This window comes from Phasianus colchicus, chromosome 9 (assembly GCF_987193195.1).
Source record: "Phasianus colchicus chromosome 9, bPhaCol1.hap1.1, whole genome shotgun sequence".
Lineage (NCBI taxonomy): Eukaryota > Metazoa > Chordata > Aves > Galliformes > Phasianidae > Phasianus > Phasianus colchicus.
The window spans coordinates 18162613-18183012 of record NC_143444.1 but is presented as its reverse complement, the minus strand read 5'-3'; the positions used below and the strand labels follow the sequence as shown (position 1 = coordinate 18183012).

The 20400-nt window shown below is 37.3% G+C and overlaps 1 protein-coding gene across 6 annotated transcripts in view; it reads right to left on the bottom strand.

Annotated features, from left to right (window-relative positions):
- Positions 1-20400, bottom strand: part of LOC116243490 (uncharacterized) — a 226471-nt gene that overhangs the window by 149576 nt on the left and 56495 nt on the right. For 5 of the 6 annotated variants that reach the window (XM_090146395.1, XM_090146397.1, XM_090146396.1 and 2 more), the window contains one exon: positions 11248-11292. The exons of the other annotated variant lie outside the window; for it this stretch is intronic. The gene's annotated coding sequence lies outside the window, so the exon portion shown is untranslated. The remainder of the gene's footprint in view (positions 1-11247; positions 11293-20400) is intronic. 6 annotated transcript variants of the gene reach the window in all.

Sequence of the window (20400 nt, the reverse complement as noted above, 5' to 3'; positions counted from 1 at the left end):
GAAAATAAGGGAGCTTACCTGGTCCTCAAACACTGTCCACTCACTCAGCACAGTTCATAAAAGATACTTCTCTTTATAGAGCTTTAGAGTTCATTGCTATTTTCTCCTAGTTACAAGTGCCATGCTTAAGCAAATCAAAGCTCAGAAATTTTACTTTTTAAAAGGAGTCAAAGTTATATGTTCAAAAACAAAGTTAGAATGATGCTATAACCTTGGTTTAGTTCCTCTGACTATGGAAGCTCCTCTTTCAGAGAAGTAAATCCTTCTGCAGTAATACAACTGGAAACATTTTTTTTTGTGAAATAAACCTTCTCTATTCTGATGGCACCAAATGATACATTATTATAACCCAGAACATTTCTATCTATAAGTTTTCACGGAGATTTCCAAGTTTAATTTTTAAAAATGTGTAGTAAAGATAATTCATGAAACTTCAAACAGTATATGCTTTCCCTGGGAGAAAATCTTTTCAACTAGATCAGGTTGCAAGGAAGAAGGAACAGAATAATCTTCTAGAAGTGACAATTTCAGAGCAGCCTTGATGTTAAACTCATGACAATATCCAGAAGAAGGGGAGATGATCAATAACTGAAAGAGTCTCCAAATTCATGTTATCCTGAGATCTGATATTCACCCAATTCATCACTATCATCAGCTTTTCTTTTGGAAACTTTTTTCCACAGTAGCTGGAGAGAAAAATAGATACATTTTCATAGTTTTAGGAATGTAAATAAAAATCTTTCTGCCTTTAGTCACAAAAGCTCAGAACTTGTGAATTATCGAGTAACAACTTCCTTCAACGTACATTAAAACTAGGTTTTCATCACTGAATACTACTACTTATTTGAAAGAAACTTACTGCATACTGTTGTTTTTAATGTTGAAGCAATAACTGCTGTCTTGATTCTAAATTGCATTCTAAGGTTTATCCAAACAATACAGAAATTTACCTTTACAAAAGCAGAACACTGTCAGAACTTAATTTACATAGAATACCATCAATTATTTCTCTTGGTGTTAACAGGTACATTTGGAATGTGGCAATATTACCTATGTAAAACGACAGCAGTTTGTCCTGTAACAAGTTTAAGTGTGACCTACTCTAAGAAAGCAACAAGAAGTCCTTCACTCTCCTCTTTTGCAATTGTTCTGAATATAAGAATTCATCAGGATTTAAGGGATTAAGAAGCCACTGTCCATGAAAAAACTGCAGATATTTTCATTAGTTTTTTTTATGAGTTGGCAGCAAATATTCTAGCTGTGAACTTTTATTAAGCTATAAATATAAAGGACCTTCTGATACTGGTATGATGATAATTCTAAATTTCCTCTTTGCAGCTGCAGTTGATCCCCTGTATTTGGTTAAAAAACCCTTCTTTTGTGATTTAGCAGGGAAAGTTGGCTCAACTACTGTATTGCCTTTGAGCACTTCAAGTGGAAGTTCATGAATTAAACACACATGGCAACATAGCCCTCCTCCCCTTTCCCTTAAGGTGGCTATAAAACATCAGTAGAAAGCCAAGCTGTTTATTTTACTTAGCATTTGATTCTTTAAGTAAATGAGTTTCTAGGGGGGCTTATGTGCCAAAGAACATCTCTGCAACTAGCTCCTTTACATCACTAAACTTTTATTAAACCATGCCATAAGTACTAAAGCAATCCTTACATGCTTAAGATTAATACTAGTAACAACAACAAAAATAAACCAACCAAAAAACAAACAAGAATATGCAGGTAAGTAACAGACTTTATGACAACCTATTCTCTGAAAGACTACTGTGTTTAATCATCTGGTAAAAAGAAAAATTCTTCACTACTGACAGCTTTTTATAAAACTCGATTTCCCAGGGGATTTATCTTTCAGGAATAAAATATAAGGAGGGATTTTGTCTACATTTTGCTTCATATTCCAAAACCTCTATAGTGAATAGTAATCCTAAATTCTTCTGATAAATTTGCACCGCTCTAGATATGTTTGAACACTAAGTGCTAATACATTCTACTTAATTGCCTAGTAAATAAGGAAGACTAATTTTCTCACAACATCTTGGAAAAGGGCACAATTTGTGACAGAAGGGAACTCCTTCCCCTTTCTCAGTCTCTAAACATACTGGAAGAGCTTCAAAAAACCTACAGCTGTGCAGAATAAAAGCCATCTAGAAACTGCACAAGGATTGGGCATCTTGGGCCTGTGATGACTGTAATAACATCACACACTGTTCTTGATTTTTCCGCATAGTTAGAAGATCAACAAGAAAGTTAAATTAACCAGGCTGCCCATACTCATGCCAGAACTCACTGTGAGATGAGTTACATTTGCTTATATTGGTTCCAAAGCAAACAGAAGATCAGCTCAACTAATGGAAAGTTATTGATCATGCAAAAGATGACAGACAATTAGACACCCTCTTTTTATATCTGTAAATCTAAGAAGCTGTATGTAATATTATTCACCATCTCTACTTGCTATTAGAAAATAAGGTCAAGAGGCAAAAATGTGCAAGATTATATGGACTATGGACTGCATAAATGACAACCTCTGCACTGAATTTGGTGAGCTTGGCTAGTGTCCTACATTCAAAATAAAATAAATTTCACAAAGTAGCCACTCTGGCAGGCTGTTATCCACTGATGAAATATATAAGAAGCCCTGTATGCTTCTTGTTTCTATGTGGTGTATTTTCCAAAGATACAGTTGAGCAGCATAGTATGTTTGATGATTTAACTAAAAGATGGTAAATAGCTATCTCTTTTTTTTTTTTAAAGCATTATTCTATAGTGATCTGAAATGTTCTGCCTTGCAATTAAAACTAAATATATTTTGAAAGAAGGCATAACTTCGATGAAGAGAACAGAGGATCTCTGTAAAATGGAGGCACATGGAGAGAGGGACAAAGCAGACCACAGACAAAAACATTATCAATTATTAAAATGACAACAGTCCTCCAAGTTTATCTCAGTTCAAGTACACAGTTTAAGTTCTCTTTGGAAAAAAATTACAGTCATAAGGTGTTTAAAAGCATATTACTGAACAGTAGTTTATTAGGTGCTCTCAACATGTCCACTGTAATTAAAAATAGGGTCACATATAGAAATTAATTCAGGTGCACAGGTGCCTCTATTTGTCTCCTTTGCAGTACTGGCCACGTAAAGCTAAAGAAGTTCACGGATATTACTTAGAAATCTAATTAGACCACTAGAAGTAAACTTCATTAAGAAAAAAATAACAATAAAAACTTCAGCTTTAATGATAAACTGAAGCCATTTCAAGTACCGCACTAGCAAGTAAATCTATCATTGAGTATCAACATTCTGTAACACAAGGCAAAATGAGAGGAATAGAAAATGCAATTGCTATTTTCATTATGATGTGCCTTTTTGGGAGGTACAGTATAAGCCTCCTATCACTAACATTAATTATTTTGGCATTTTATTGACAGGCACAATTGGAGAAAATGTAAAAATTTCTAAGAGCAAAACAAGTTCTTGGCTAGATTTCTTCAGCCTGATATACTTCAGACTTTTATTTATGGCTAAATTGAAGCTGGATGTCAAATCTTGGTCCCTTAGAACAAAATCTTAATAATTAACTGGCAAAACTGAACATGATCATTTCTGACACACCTACACTGGTAATTATTGCTTTGAGGCCATTTACTAATGAAATTAATGTATTCATTGCCCTAACAAATTAGCATAACTCATACATAATGCCCCACATTTCAAGACCTTCCCAGAAAAACACCACTTAATACCACAAAGTGAAATGGCAAGGGCATTGCATGGAGTCAGTATTCACCGAATTACTACATATTAAAACCACAATAGCTAAGTGTTATAAAGCAAAAATGTAAACACAATGTGGGTATTGTAACCAGTAATAGTGTAGTCGAGAGTGTACAATCGATGATTATCTCTGCACTTCAAACAGACACATATTACAATAGCAGTAACCATGGAAGGTAATTAGCTGACTACTTTTCATGATACAAAGTATGAAAAAGAAGCAGTGCAGGAATAATTTCTTCCTTAAATCCACAGTACTTATGGTGTGGCTACTGTGCTTTTCACTCCATATTGCCATCCAGATGACTTCAATGCCTAGAGCAGTAGCCATCAGGTAAAGCAGTGGAAGACAGGATTAAACACATTACCCTTGGAAATGACAAAAGCACTAGTGGCAGTCTACTGCCATTTTTAGTCGGTAAGATTCCCTCACTTCAGGATGGGATAGGTTTTCTATAACTCTGCTATTCAGAACAAAGTTGAGGAGAGGCAAGCATCTCATGAACATGTGCAGCCCCAGTTGAATGCAGGGCAGGGCTGCAGGTACACCTGCTGTGTGAGCTAGGGCTGCACTGGGAGCTGGGGACAGCAGACCTGGCACTCACTGCCATCTCTGCAGATGCCATGGTGCAAGGAATCAGTACTTTTGAGTAGGATCTATGTATTCATGCACTTCAAAATAATTTTGTAATTTTAAGATATTGAAAAAAACAGTGATGTGGCAGAAAAATTTTTCAGGACTCCTCATTGCTCAGAAATCATTGCTGGCTTACCTGTGCAAGGCTGGGATCTGAGGATAACTTCACTATACTTACTTCCATACAGCTGAGGAGCCAACCCCCAAAGGCAGTTACAGTAAGGATACATTACCTGTGCTCTCCAAAACTGTTTAAATTAACTGAATGACAGCACATTCTTTTGGCACCCCATCCTCCCTTCCTACACAAGCATAGTTGCAAAGAAACAGTTCCTCAGCAGATCTTATTGCATCAGTACCCATCGCTACAAAACTTAAAAGGGGAAAATTATATAATAAAAGTCCCCTTGGAACCCCATCCCACATGTATTTCACTCCTGCCCAGAGGCTATAAGTTTTGTCTTAGCTTATTGATGTTGAGATTTGGCTCAATAAAATGTTTGACTGGAAAAGGAGAAAACATCTGATCTTTTCAATCATCTGAAGCACATAATTACCATACAGAACTCATTGCCATGAGATGCATAACATTTTGTTTGATCAGTTTCATACTTCATGCTTATCATGTATGACTGAGGATGCTCTCCTCTTGTGTCTTTCAAAGCCAGCTTATCTGCAGTCTCAGTTGTCAAGAAATTGGTCCTCTGAACCTTACCCTATTGTCACAAACAGCTATTTATATACAGTTAGATAAAACCCATTACTTTTTTACTAGAGTCCGTTACCTCTTTCATCTTCACAATTACACACTCAGGGACTGACTCTCATTAACAGCAACCATTCTTTAAACTCACATAGTAGGCCCCTGCATATTTCTACCTATGCTACATAGCACCACGGTAATTTCAACATCAGTGAGAACAAGAATCAGGTCTTCAGCATCTTTTTCTTGAATAGCAACAGATAGCATAAATTGGAATATCACTAAATAAAAATGGCAATTTAATGAAGCTCAGAATGCACTGTAAACATTTAAGACACTGCACCAGAAGAAAGGAAGTTTAAATCACCATCAAGTTATCATATGTCTTTACAATAAAATATTATCTGACTCGCCTACGGAAAAGCACCTGGAATGCTTCTACATAAAATCCTTCTCATGGCTGTTCTGTTCCACATAGTTCATAGACATGTACTAAAGTACTCCAGTATCTGACCTATTCTGTCCAGCTAATAGCTATGTACTTCAGTATTGCATCCATCTCATCTTGCTTGAGTAACACTCTGCGAAAGTCAGTCCTCTCCCACCCATAGGCACATAGTTCACCTACTTCTGACTTTAAGTGTCTCATTGGTATATAGATATTTTTGGCAGTGTGCCTACTTTTAGTTAATTCCTTTGTTTAACACACTGTTACTTCCCTCAAACATGCCTCAGCAACCTTTCTCCCTCCAGGTCAGCTGTAATTTCTGTCCTCTCATTTACCATTGGATAAAGGGTTACCTTTGTATTGCTGACATTCCTAACAGATGTCTTTGTCTGACCCAAGGGCTCCTCACCACCTTGCTTCCAAGTCTGACTATAAATAATCCTCCCCTCACTAGTTTGACTATAAATAATCCCCTCCCCACCCAGTTGGCTTTTGGCATCAGCTGGTTCCAATTTAAATGGACTGAAGCTTCTCTTTCCTCTACTGAGTTAAAGCTGACTTTTGTCATTGCATCACCCACACAGGAATTGTACCCATACAGAAAAGCCCAAGTATTAACGGAAAGATATCAATAGATCCCTAAACCTAACCTTTTTCCTGTTTAACTACTTGCTCATTCTGGCACTCCTCACACTCGCATTCCCAAATCATCAGTATCAGTGCACAGAGACATGGAACTTGTGCTTGCAATCAAACCACCTGTGCCCTTCCAGCTTTTCCACAAGAGGCCACCTTAGCCACCCCTGGGCAAGCTTCATGCAGCAACCCTGTTCACACCTGATCTTGCCTGTGGGCCATTTGTTGTTTTTTGGCTCAAATCAAGTTTATTTACTCAGGTGCACCTTCCACATCTTCAGTAAAAGCAGAGGAAGAAACACAAACTGCAGAAGAAAGTTGGTGAGACAAAGCACAGAAAAATTCTAAGATATAGATAGTCATAATCATTTGATGGCATTAGGTCAATTTACAGACCTACATTTATTATTTAACATAGAATCATTCCTGCAAAGAGGAGTTAACTTGGAGAGAGTCAAAGCACACACTGATGTCCCTGCATGCAACTGGAGTCACCAGCACTGCATAGCTAAAGGAACTCTGTGTGACCTTAGGGGTTGTGAGTACAAGTCTTGCTACAAAACCCGTGAGAACTTCTCCTGCTATGATTATAAACTTTACTAAGTTAGACTCTCACAGAGTTATATAACCGTATGTGGTAGTTAATGAAGTGCTGGATGTAAGAAAAATAACTGCAATGTTATTTTGCCCCTGGTATGCTTTGCCTTATAAGGATTAAACCTACAGCTAATTCACTTGTGTTTTGTGATCTCTATCACACTGCAATAATAATACTTAGACTTTATAGCACTTCTCACTTATAAAATGTGCTTTACAAACATTATCTAATTAATAATCTCCACAACGGTCCTGTGACATAGGTATACAGGTCAAGTTAATGTTCTGTTTTAATAAACTACTAGCACTTCAGTAAATTGAAAAGTATAAAACACATTAAATTCACTTAAGAGAAACAAAAGTTAGTGAACAAATTGCAGTTCTCCCTGCAACATTCTAGGTGGGCAATACACATAGCAAACTGTCAGTGATCACCAGCTCTGAGGTCAGTCTCTATAACAAGCATTTTAATTAAGTAGTTAAGAGACTTTTTATTAGAATATAGAAGAACTATTTGGTTCACATTATTCATTATGTCAGAGAAGATGAGGTTCTTTGATCAAGGCAACACTACACAAAGTTTTATACAAAAAAAGAAAACAGTAGTCGCCACCTTACAATATTTTGGATGTAAGTATAAAATAAGGGATATGTGAAAGGGCATGAGAGGAAATAGCGAAGTAAGCAGTAAATCTTTACAGCTCAAATTATATCTGCCTACAGAAACCTATACAGAGCCATTTTATTTTATGCTTATCGTTTCATTAGTATCTCCATTTGATACACCTCAGGCTTCAGTTGTTTGTGATCAAAGTCAGAACAAGCATTTGGGGAACACAGCACCAAACAGACTTAGTTACATAGTCACAAACTGAGTTTTCCACAAGGCCATAATTGATTCAGCACATGGCATGAACATGCCTTTGGGATGTACCCATGCAGGTCAGGAGGGTACTACTTGATGAAGAGAAGCACTCTGCACATTGCCAAGGTTCAGAGCTATGTAGTAACTGAGGAATGCAGGAAGAAAAGGGAAGAAAAAAAGGTTTCCTGTTTAAGGTCGTTTAAAATTTGCCTTGGGTTTGGAGACTATACTGCTATCACAGGAGGGATTATCAGATAAGGGGTAAAAGTCTTAAAAACCAATCTTCTCACACATAGTTGTGCTCCTCATGTGCTTCAGTGCCCGACTTGAAACCTAAGCTCTGGCTTGCTCCAAGTGCTGATTACCCACAAAGGCAGCTGAAGTTAAAGGAAGTTGTGCATTCAGCACACTGCCTGAAGTGTTCTGAAAGAGGCTGAAGCAGGAAGTCTCAGACTGGGTTCCCAAATTAGTAGGTACTTTCAACCTTGAATTGCTGTGTCCCGATCTCCATCTGTCAAATGAGGACAATAATTCCTCCTCATTTCACCAGGGTGTTATGAAAATAACTTCATTAATGGTTTGTGAAGGACTGTAGTGTTGCATACTGTATTAAAGCCTAGGAAGAAATTAATAATACTGTCTCTGGAGCAAGTTTCGAAAAGCATGCAATTAGAAGAGCCTGAAGGCACACACTGAAAAGGAAAAATTGTTGAAATTTTTGAACTGCTTATTGAGCACTTTATCCAGTGGATTTCACCCTGATCTTAAATTTCACTTTTATATTTGTAGATTATCAAGTTTCTAAGAATTCAGATTTATCCAGCTCTCCACAAGTGTCAGAATCACACTGATGATTCCATGGCTCACTAGTAACACTTAGAGTCACTGTACACAACTCTGTCATTTAAGCTCATGGAAAAAATATACAAACAATATAATCTTTCTCAAGAGTAACTAGTATTTCAAGGACAGATCATGCTTTGACAGTAGTTTTTTAGGCATTTCCAATAACACAGGAGATATACAATTCAAGAAAAATTTCAACCCAAATAATTAAAGTCTATTAAGATTCATATGTATATATGTTAGAGATCATTTACAGTAGTTTAAGCCAAAATTTTCAGGCAATCTTGAAGAAAACCAATATTCTCTGACCTACATAGAGTATACATGCATACACAGTTCTATTTCGAGCAAGCACTGTCTCTACTAGCAAAGCATCTTCAACACTAAAGGTCTTTTATTATTTGCTTTCATTCACACCCCCTAGCTGTTTCTTATACGGAAAGAATAATATACCTCAAGTTCCCTTAAATAATATACAGATGACTAATCACTGTGACACCCAGGAAAGATATGTCAGGTAAAGTAAATATTCTGGGAAGAATGAACCCTTGAGCTATTTCCACCAAATACTCTTACCTGGAACTGTCACAATGATTGTGTTACAACCAAAAAAGGAGCCTTTGATGACTGTGGAGTTTTCTGAATTAGTAAACTGCCTGATGAGTAGCAAAAAGCCTACTGCCACTTAAATCAGAAGCATTTAACAGAGGCAACAGAATCAGGCTACTTTTCACAACTATGACATTGAGACTATCAAAGATGGTTTTAATATGTGAGTGAGGCAGAACTAGAAAACAGTTACAGGCTGCTTTACAGTCATTTGTCCGATGTACTTAAATATTAGCAATGTAATGGCTGCTTTTTGGTTAAAAACTTTATACTGGAATGGATTTATACAGGAATGAAGATAGAACTAGAACCATAACTCCTCCAACATCTACCTAGATTAAGTGTCCCCACGTCTGTTCTAAATCCAGACTTTATGAAAACCAAGTGAGCACAGCAGATCTCTCCTATGGGAAAGAGGAACAATCTCTCATCCTGAATCTTATCCACCAGAACTGAATTTAGTCCTGAACTGAAAAACAGGTCATCATAAAAGCATGTGAGAAGGCAGAGAGGCCATGTACATGGATGCAAAATCATGAATCAACAGTGCTGGGCTCCTTCACAGCTTGTGCTCAGTATTTTGTTATAGTATTATGGACAATACCTCAGACAAGCAGCAGCTAACATCTTCAATGTATGCTTAAAACTCCTAGTTTTTCCAGGCAAAGTAAAAGAGAACAGCCTACAAAGTTTATTTTGCTTCTTGCTACAACTCCCTACAGTAGTTCCTCACCCACAGTGAACACCCGCATGATAACAAGGAGGTATTTCCCTCTTCCAGATGTATTCCCATACACTTTGCACTATACACAGTAATAGTTTGTTTGGTCCTTACATGTATCTGGAACATACGCCTATGGAATGCAGCTGGGAGATGCATATGCAGAAAAGCCTGGGCTAGAGCTGAAAAGAATAAGTCCACTTCAAAGGAGAAACTTCAGTTGAGTCAAAAATTGGTTGGACAAGAAGGATGATGAGAGGAAGGCAAAAGATAACAGAAGCTACAGTTTGCTATGCGACATTCATGAGAGGATTAACATACATAATTATAATCAGCTAGTAATAGTGTCCTCCCAGGTGGACTGCGTCTGATGATGTTAGTGAAAGTTCCTTTTAGCACAGGGTCCAGCATGAATTTTTGACAGCTCATTCTGACAGTAAGATATTTTAACCTATTAGTACACCTCCGGCAAGAATAAGTGAGGGTTAGAGGAAAATCTCAAGCCATATTAGTGTGAATCAAAAGATTGTTGATGAACTACTAATATGAACAGCTACTTACTTCTTCTGTACTCTTCTGCACTCCTCTGTAATACATAGTTAAATCACTTCATAAAAATATAATATAAAGAAAATGCAAACCACATCTTCTCAAGCAACTTATCTTTATTACTCCCAAATTCTTTCAAACAAGAATAAATTCATTCCCTTGTTTATACTAAAAATAGAATACTTCTTGCATTTGTCCACAACAGGAGACAACTGACTGGAGAAGATAGGAACATATGCAATCACAGAAGAGAATTCACAGCCAAGTACCAAGGAAACATGTTGAAATTTACCTGGAACACGAGGCTGTTACTTATAGACCTCAAGTCCTTGTGTTTTGATAAAAAGATTCGTGATAAGTTACATGGAAAAACAACTTATTTCTCTAATACAGTTTCCTGCTTTGGAACTAGTCATCAGCATTAGAATAACTTACAGTGTTTGAGAACACGCTGCACAGCTGTATCTGCCATTTTAAAAGCACAGAAATACTTAGGTTGAAAAAGAGACTTAAGATCATCAAGTCCAACCACCACAATACACTACCAAGTCCATCATTAAACCACATCTCAAAGAGTCTCACTCACATGGTTCTTCATCACCTCCAAGGATGCTTTCTCCACCATTACCTTCAACTGCCCATTCCACTACCTAACCACCCTTTCTGTGAAGAAATTACTCCCAGTATACAATCTCTATCTGCCCTAGTGAAAATTGAGGCCATTTTTATTACTATTAACCCAAGAGTATTACTTAGATTTTGTTTTCTTGATCTTCAATTATTGATTTCACATCAATAAATTCAATATTTCTCCCAGTTTTTTCCACAAGTAATCAGTCATGTGACTTACCAATGCTGTAAGTACTTCGCATCTCAATTATCTTCTATGAGAACACTGAAAAAAAAAAATGGAAGAAACAAAAGACGACTTAAAAAAAAAACAAAAAAACTTAGTAATAAAATTCTCTTTTTCAGTAACATATACAGTCAAAAACTCTATAGTATGAGCCTCCTGGCAGGGGGAAGGGACAACAAGGCCAAATTAACAATGAAAAATGAATGTCTTATCACCATAAAAATCTGGTTCTTTTTTGATAATAAGCACATTTCTTCCATTTATAGTTCTCATATTATACAAATACATATACTCTGAGTCAATGAGGTATAGAAAGATAAGCTTCAGACACATTATGGACAATCAGTATAAACTAGAGCTCAGAACCCCTGTGCTGCTCTGAGCCCATGAAAACAATCAAGGCTTACGATATCAACCAATGTCTCAAGGAAAGTAAATGCAGCTTTGATGAGATGATGTACTCAAGGTACAATGAGTTTCTGCAGCAGAAGATATGACCTGCCAAGGAAAACGACTATCCTCCATAAAACAGTTTTTGAAAGTGTGATTATTAAGTTCGAAGTATACATACAGAGCCCAAATATACCCACATTGCAGACACTGAAATAAGAAAACCAACTGATTCTTACATACAAATATAGGAGTCTGTTTACCTCTGTTACATCAACATTAGATAAGTTAATTAAAATACTAAAAAAATAAAAATAAAAAAATCAAGGAACTACTAAAGACAGAACAGCATTTCTTGAAAGTTCTGAAGCTCTGTAAGAGCAATTCTTCTCAAAGGTGCATAAACAAATGCTTGAGATGATGGTCAGCAAATTGCAACAAGGGATATAAAAACTAAATATTCTTAAAGAAAGAAACACACATCCCAGAGAAATTGTGCAAGTCCCTACCTCCAGACTTGTTCAAAACAACAGCACCAGTCCTGAACTACCTGATTCAATCTCAGCCTGCTTTGTGCAGAGAACCAGCACTCAAGAGCACCTCACATCTCGCTGACCTGCCTTACAGCTCATAGTTTCTGACTTCAAGCAACTTCTAATGATCTAAAGAGAGCAAAGCCTCCCTTCCCCTAGGAGGAGTGGGAATTTTAAGATGGAAGAACCTTGATCTTTCATATGGTGAACAAGAATTAATTGTGGTTCAAAACATATCAGTAAATAAATAAAATAACCAATGCTATGAAGAAACAAAATCAACTTCTGACAGGTTCTAAGCAATAGCAGGCTAAATACCCACAGATAGGCCTATAGTCATATATAGAAAGAGCACTAGCACTCACTCAGCTGGGGAAGGCTCTCTAGCTACACAGCACTCCTTCACAGGAAACAGTAGAAAAGATACTCACCCTTCAGTGGCTGGCCCTTATATGTGCCCAGGGTGCTTCCAGCCTGGGTTCATCCCTTCTGGTCACATGGGGAACACAGGTGCAAACAATTTGTCTGTGCTCCCTGGGCCAGCCACACCCCTTCACCAGGTGCTCAATCACCAGTTCAAGCTGTGATCTAACAGTTCCCTACAACCGATTAATTTTTTCTACAAAGAAAGATAACATTTCCAGTAAGAAATGCCCTTAACGTAACTGTATCTTTCACCTGAGAAAGACTGTGAAGCAAGGGTATCTCATACTGAACTACTTACTCAATACGGTGGCTTTTTAAAAATCCTGTAAAGATGAGATGTGGCACAGAATAGAAATGAAACTAAAGTTCTCTACTATGCTTATTAGATTGGTTTCTAAATGAAAGCACAGAGAAAATGGGGAGAAGGTCAGAGTGAAGGGGTGGGTGGGAATGTTAAGTTCAAAGCAGTGGTATGGTTTCAGACTTATTAAAACAATGGCCAACTCCTGAACAGTCGTGACTAACTGTTGTATAGGTGGTTTGCAGGAAACTGATAATTAATGCAAGAAAGGGAAAGATTAACTAAAAATTTACCAGAGAATCTGAGGACAACCTTCTTGAAACACTTGCTGTTAGGCAAGAAGGAAACAAAGTAATGAAAAAGTTTTTGAAAAAAAATGTGATGCTGAGGTACAAGCCATTCTCAGAAAGTGACCTGCCTGTGGTCTCAAAGGTGAATATAAGAACCAGTTAAGATTTCATCTCCAAAATCACAGAACTAGATCCCAACAGTAGGAGTCCAGTCAAAATAATAACTCTGTAAGGACCATGTGGGGTCCTCTCTTGTATGGATTTTATACTTATTTCTACAAGCAGCTCCAGAGACTTTCAAACACAGAAATCAAGCTAAAATGATTAAAATAAGGAGAACTTAATAGCAGACTGAAATTCACAAAAAAGTTTTGAATACCAAATTACACTGACTAAAACACTAGAGTGCATGGCAGAAAAGATAAAATAGGAATGAACCAGAAATTACTTAAGGTCAGTGAAGTCTCTCTCTCTTCATTTCATTGTTACCTAACCACCCTGTTGCAGAATTTCAGGAACCAGTATTTCAAACTGTCCATATTTACAAGTAATCCCTCCAGAGCATTCTCAGTTTAAATAAATATCATTTATTTATTTATTGTTTGGGTTGTTCCTTTGGTGATGTGCGTGCCAATGTACTCCAGATGAACCATGTCAGTCTCAGTCTTCATTACCTCTCTTTCCCTCATCTCTCCTGAGCCTTATATAAATCTTCCTGGCTGAACTGTAGGTAGTCCATGTCATGGGGAACATTTTTCCCTTACATCTTAGAATCCTATAATTTATACCATGAAATTAAAACCAACATAAATTAGTAATTCAATCCCCATATTCCAATTTAATGAACTAGAGGCTTCATTGCATTATTGTTTTGTGCCACTGGACCAATCATTTCGTTTACAGATGGAATGTACTTCTTTTTTAATAAATAAATGAATAAAAAAATAAAGGTATCCTCAATGCAATTATGCTGATGTCCCTCAGGAACCAGAATGCAATTATTTAAAATATTATTTCCTTAGATTACTCTCAAGAAAATAAGGAAAGAAATACGAAATTTGTGTCCTTTTAGCTTAAGCTCATTTTAAGAGCAGCAACAATGATGCGGTTAGTCCCCAGTGGCAACTGAGAAGCACTTAGCCAGAAAATTGTTATTGGATTACAGTTCTGGCTCATAATATGTGGCTAAAGATCATTTTAGACATCTATTGAGTGGCCCATTGTCAAAACTGGTATGACAAACAAGTGACAAAGTTATTCTATTTGGTCATTTTTGAGGATTTTTTAGCTCACAGAGGTAACTTGGGGCTGTATCAGCCTATGCAGTTTTGATTCAATTATAAAAATAACTCACGATAAGAATAATTCTAGCATAAATAATTGGACCCCTCAGGAGGAAAAAAAATCTCTACAAACATGTGCATGTACTTTCAAGTGTTCCTGATATATAAGGAATTGTTAAGTGATATGGTGATCAGAAGTCAATTCCCATATTGAAACCTACCTTTCAAACTGGTCTTCTTCATTAAAATAAACAAGATGAAAAGGGCACCAAAGGACACTGCATGATTTTTAACAACGTGCAAACTGAGATCACTCAGATACCACTAAAGTTCATATAATCCTTTTAATTTCACTTTACAGTCTTTTTCAAACAGATGATTTCCTGGATAAGAATCCTGCCTTCTATATTTTAATCTGCTGGTAAAAATGAACAACAAATGTGAATGTATTTTGATGTACACATGCGAACTTAAGTGCAAAGAAGAAAGCAAAAATGAGAAACTTAATAAAAAACCTAACATGAGATTTATTTTCTTTACATAAGCTCTTTGTCATTTTCATTCACTGTCCATTACATGGTATGTCTTTGCTCACATAATTACAAAATTAATATACTCAGCACCTATTTCATCCCCTGTTAATTTTGCTAAATATAAATACAGACATACTTGGAGAAAAAAACTTGGAAAGTGAAGAACCAACCACTGTGGACCACTGAGTGCTGCTAAATGCTTCTAATCCACACAACGGCCATCTGGGTAGAAGTGCCACAGCAAGAACAGCTTTTGCTGGGGGTAACTCCATCTTTTCACAGAAGTGGCAACAGTGTGGGTAGAAGGAGACCTTGGCTTTGTCTGTCTGTAGGCACTCATGCAGTTTGTAGCAGCAAAACAAAGCAGAAACACTGATCTCACAACACTGCTGGCTCCCAAATCTATTTTCTGAAAATGAAAGCAATTTGGAGAGGGAGGAGAGAAAGTTGGCGGCTAAAGGCCTAGGCATTTTATGCTGTTGTTTTTGTTGTTGTTTCACTTGTTTCTTGTTTTTGTTTGTTGTTGTTGTTTTGTTTTTTTTTGTTTGGTTGGTTGGTTGTTTTTTTTGCAATTTATCCTACAAATCAGAGCCACATTAGCTGAGAGAAGTGCATGACGATGGTCATAATTCTACTGAAGATTAGTGGATTGGCAGAAGAATTCTCCCTCAGACCTCCACCACGAAGAAGAAATGGAAGTAGCAGTAAATCTACAGTAAACAAGGAAGATTCTAGTTTGAACTGAGAATTTGACAAAGTTTTAAGAGATCTACCCTTGGCCAGCAAATTGGCAGTTTTATTTCCTCCACAAAAATGTCTAAAAAGTAATTCTGCTCATTCTTGTGAGAAAAGAAAATATCAGATGGGTTCCATTTAGCGGGGTCACAGAGACCAGATCAGTACTCCTCCTAACATATGGATCCTCACATTTAGGGTCAGAATTTAAAAGTCTGACTCTCAACACAAATTACTTAGTTCCTTGAATGATACCACTAGGTCATGGAGGACAGTGATGTTACACTAAAGGAAGAGAATCACTGACGGCTGTTTGCAACACAAACATACTTTCAAATTTACTGCTTCCATACAAAAGGACACTATTCCTCTATACAGATGCAAAATGTCATTTGATACAACAATTAGAGAGGAAAACTACTTTGTTTTCAAAAATCCTTCTCATTAAGAGTCAGTATCAAGCTTATTTCACTGCGCAAAAGCATAATCGTAAACTATACTGAAGTCTGTCCCTCCAAATAATGCACTGACTTGCTTATCTCTAGAGATCTGTTTAATTATCCAAGTGTACAAGAAAGTGAAACAGTCCAGTTTGAACACCCTCATGCTGTCTCAGCATGTTTCTACTCCTGGCACACGCTATTCCAACAGCTAGTGATCACTGGAGTTAAAGTGCATGCACCCAGCTGAATAGGATGCAATTCCTATTCTTATGATGAATATCAGGGTCAGAGGTGAGTGCCAGATAACACATGGCAGATGTGGAGGGAGTAGAAGGAATTCTATTTACTTTGGGTGACCACCTACATTTCAAGTGTAGGGGGGAGTTGCAGTGGGAGGTGTCTAAAACTTCATGGTAAAAACTATTTAAGGGATGGCATTGTACAATATTTTGCAAGAAAAAGCTACCTTGTTGTGTGTTAGTGTGAAGTAGTGTTGAAATATAAAATACAGTTCAGCCCAAATTAACCACACATGCAATGCATCTCTTTTAGAAACAAACAAGAGAAATCTTATTAAAAGATATGCTTTGATCACTTCAGCCGGTATTGAGTAACTGTATTTCTTTTTGTGTTGTCAGTATTTCTATCCATTTCAGGATGCTGGGGGAATAGCAGCAAAGTAACCTTACCAAGAAATGGAGAAAAGATGATCTAAACCTGAGAGAAGTTCTAGATAGACCCTGTGAAGACTGCAAAAATACAGCACATGAGAGCCTATTTACAGTCTTGCTGTATATGTCAAAAAGGTGCTGCAAGCTATCGCTGGCTGCCAAGGCTAAAACCTCAGGCCTGTAGCCCAAATCATGCAAAAGGGACCTGAAGCATTCAGTGGATGATTCTTTCACATCAGACGTACAGGGCAGGAGATTTCTTCAAGCAGGGAGAATTTTTAGCAGCCATTCGTTACTCAGCTTTTCACAGTACATGATTAAAAACCTTTTTCCTCCTCAACACTTTTAACTCCCGAGCAGCAAGGAGGCACTTCTGTGGTACATTCAGCTACTATGAGAGAAATGGGAGAGGATGGAACACATCAGGTATAGCAATGAGCTCTGCTGTAGAAAGAATGAACTCACACACTGTATTTCTCCTGCTCCCTCTTCTCTTCCTAAAGAAATCACAAAAGTCATTAAGGATTTTGATGCTTTCTATATGGAAAATTTGGAAGGTTGAAGTGGACCAGTTAGGACAAATTCAGTTCATAGAAAGGACTGAAAAGAAAAATGGGAGGCAGTTGAAGGAAAAATAATTACTTATAAAAGTAACATACAAACAGCAAAAACAAACTAATCTGGGACAAGGGGCTTTACTAAAGATCCACTTCCCGAAGTACTGAAATCAAATACCATTGTGAAGACAGTGCTCCAGCAAACAGATGGAATGGAGGGTCAAGGGCGGTTTGATAGTTTTCCCTGAAAACATTTCCATAATTTTTTTTGAAACAGGTCTAATCAGTGCTCAAGAGAGACTTAATAGGAGTATCATTACAATTTCAAAGTTAATCTTATAGAAAATCTAGTGGAAGATAATATAAATCCTAGAAAAATAGTTGTGGAGGAAGTTAAATCCAAGTAGAAACAGAAGGAAACAAATCAATAAATAGATCACCATGTAGATGTCCACTGGTTAGTCTGCTGTCTTCTTAAATTAGTTGTTTTGTTAATGCCTTTAGAAGCTTTGGCATGTGTGTTGAGGATTCAAACAAGTTTTTCTAAGTGAAGTACAATGAGGGAATGAGTGTGACAAATGATTTCTGATCTATTCTGAACTCTCTGAAGATACTACTGTGCTACCTTGTTAAAGATATACACTGCCTCATTTGTAGGATGGATTGAAGTAGAGGACAGTTCAAGTAGAAAATCCAATAGCTTTATGTTCTAAGGTTTCTACGCAGTGTACAACTCAGGTAACATTAATGATAATTAAAAAAAATAATCACAGTTCTCTAAGGAAGAAGTGTTTTTGCTGCATAAAGCAGCCATTCTTTTTTGAAATCACAACAATCTGCAGAAAGAACTCTGATACTGCTAGAGTCTGGCTGAAACAAATGAGAAAGAAAACATTCATTTCTCAGAAAGTGAATGTATTCCCCTCCCAGTTAGCTTTTAGTCTGCTGCCACACTGCCACTTTGGCAACTAAAGGAATGCTTTGGGCACCATACAAAGGCATCTGTGGCAGCCTCAGGGTTAAAGCAGACATTTCTCATCTTTGACAGATGGTTAATTCATGGTCATTATTACTAAATTCAATTGCTCAGTAATTTAAATATGACAAACACATGTGTAGGAATATATGCCAGGGCACCCTTCTAGGATTCCCCAAATGCAATATCCCCCTCCCTGATTTTGTCATACAACTTCTTGTTGAGTTTGACAGATTGAAACAAATGTAAGCTTTCCAAACACTTTAATTCCCTGGTTCCACTCTTGTTACATTAGAGAGTGGTTCTAGACAGTTAGATAGTTATTGCGTCCACACCCAGAGAGGGTTGAATTGGCTTCGCTAAAACAATTGTTTTGTCAATAAGTTCAATGCAAGTCCTTTTTTTTTTTTTTTCTTTTCTTCTTTTCTCCTTCTCCTTGAAGGCCTAATTTCTGCGGTGGTATCCCTGCATGTACCTCCACTTAAGCAATCACAGGAAACTAATTTGCCTTTTGTAAATAGCACTGACTTCGGCTAGGCTCTATTGACAGGTTGCCCAGAGCAAGTTTAAAACAGCCCATGCCTGACACACCCACACCTGTCCCATAGAAAAATAAAGTCACAAAGTGAAGCCACTCAAACTGTCCTTCCCTCTCCATTACAACTTCTAATCCCAAATCCAATCCATTTTCTCCTGTGAGACAGCCATGAAGATCACCATTTTGACTTAAAAATAATTTTAAAACACCACTTTCCCTCCTTTCACTGAACCTCTCCCCTTCTCTGTTTTCACTGTTACCTCCAAGCTGGCTAGCACAAGGAAGCATCTCAAAACACCTCCACATCTCACTCACTGAAGTTGAAAGTCTTTCACTGACTTCAAAGATGTTTGGATTAGGCCTAATGCCAGCATCCTAACATGCTAGCACAGATTACCAAGCCTCAACTCTGGCTGAAATCCATGCTGAGTATACACTATTGCTAAAGCAGTGGAGGAAGCTTACAAAGCTTCAGATCTCTGAAAGTTTGAACTGTTCTTTTCTTACTACTCTGCAGAACATTCTCTGAAGTTTCACAAATTCTTCTGCTGATGTGGGCCAATTTACAGGTTTCTCATTTGAACCACAAAATCCAGGTATCACAAATTGGCTTTGCTTTTAAAATCATAAGCACATACATCTCTTTCCTCTTCCTCCCTAGAAATTTCATTGCCTTCATGCCTTTTAAAACCCTGAGATGTCATACTTTCAGCTAGAAAATGAACCTTTTAAAGCAGAGATCTTGCCTTTACTTGTTAGTAATTCACTTGGTACACTATTGGCACTATATAATAAGAAAGAATAAACACAACAATAGTATGTGGGAAAAGACTCTGTGATGTTTTTCCACCATTGCCATTAATCCTACACAGCTTACAAGACAAAAATAATTCCAGGCAAATGTGTGAGAGCTGAGCCTTACCTGTAAGCTTGTGAAATAGCCACAGAGGAAACCTGAATCTACCATGTGCTCAAGGCAAGTGAATCCATTAAAGCAGTTCAGACAAAATATTCACAGCATCTGTTTCAAAGAGCTGCATTAGCTTCAGAATTAGCACCATGTTGTTTGTCTGCCTTTCACACCACCCTGAACTACAACTGCCTTAAACTATGGACCCAACACACATGGGTGAGGAAGATGCAAGATCTCTCTGCTCCTATAGGCAGAGATAAAGAACAAGGCATCTCAACATCTCATACAACTGATCCTTTGGTAAGCAACTGCTATGACATCTGATGGCATTAAAGTCTCTCTCCTTTCCTTGCTCTCTAATCATGTTTGGAAACTTATGGTTGTAAGAAGCTTATAGAACTAAACTAAAACTAATGGAAGAGTCTCATATCCTGAATGGTACATTACCATAGGGGCACCCCACAGAGCTGAAGGGAAACAAAGCTGAAAGAGAAAACGGAACAAGCTTCTTTCACCTCTGGTGTCCACAGAAACCCACATTTCTGGGAAGTAATCAGT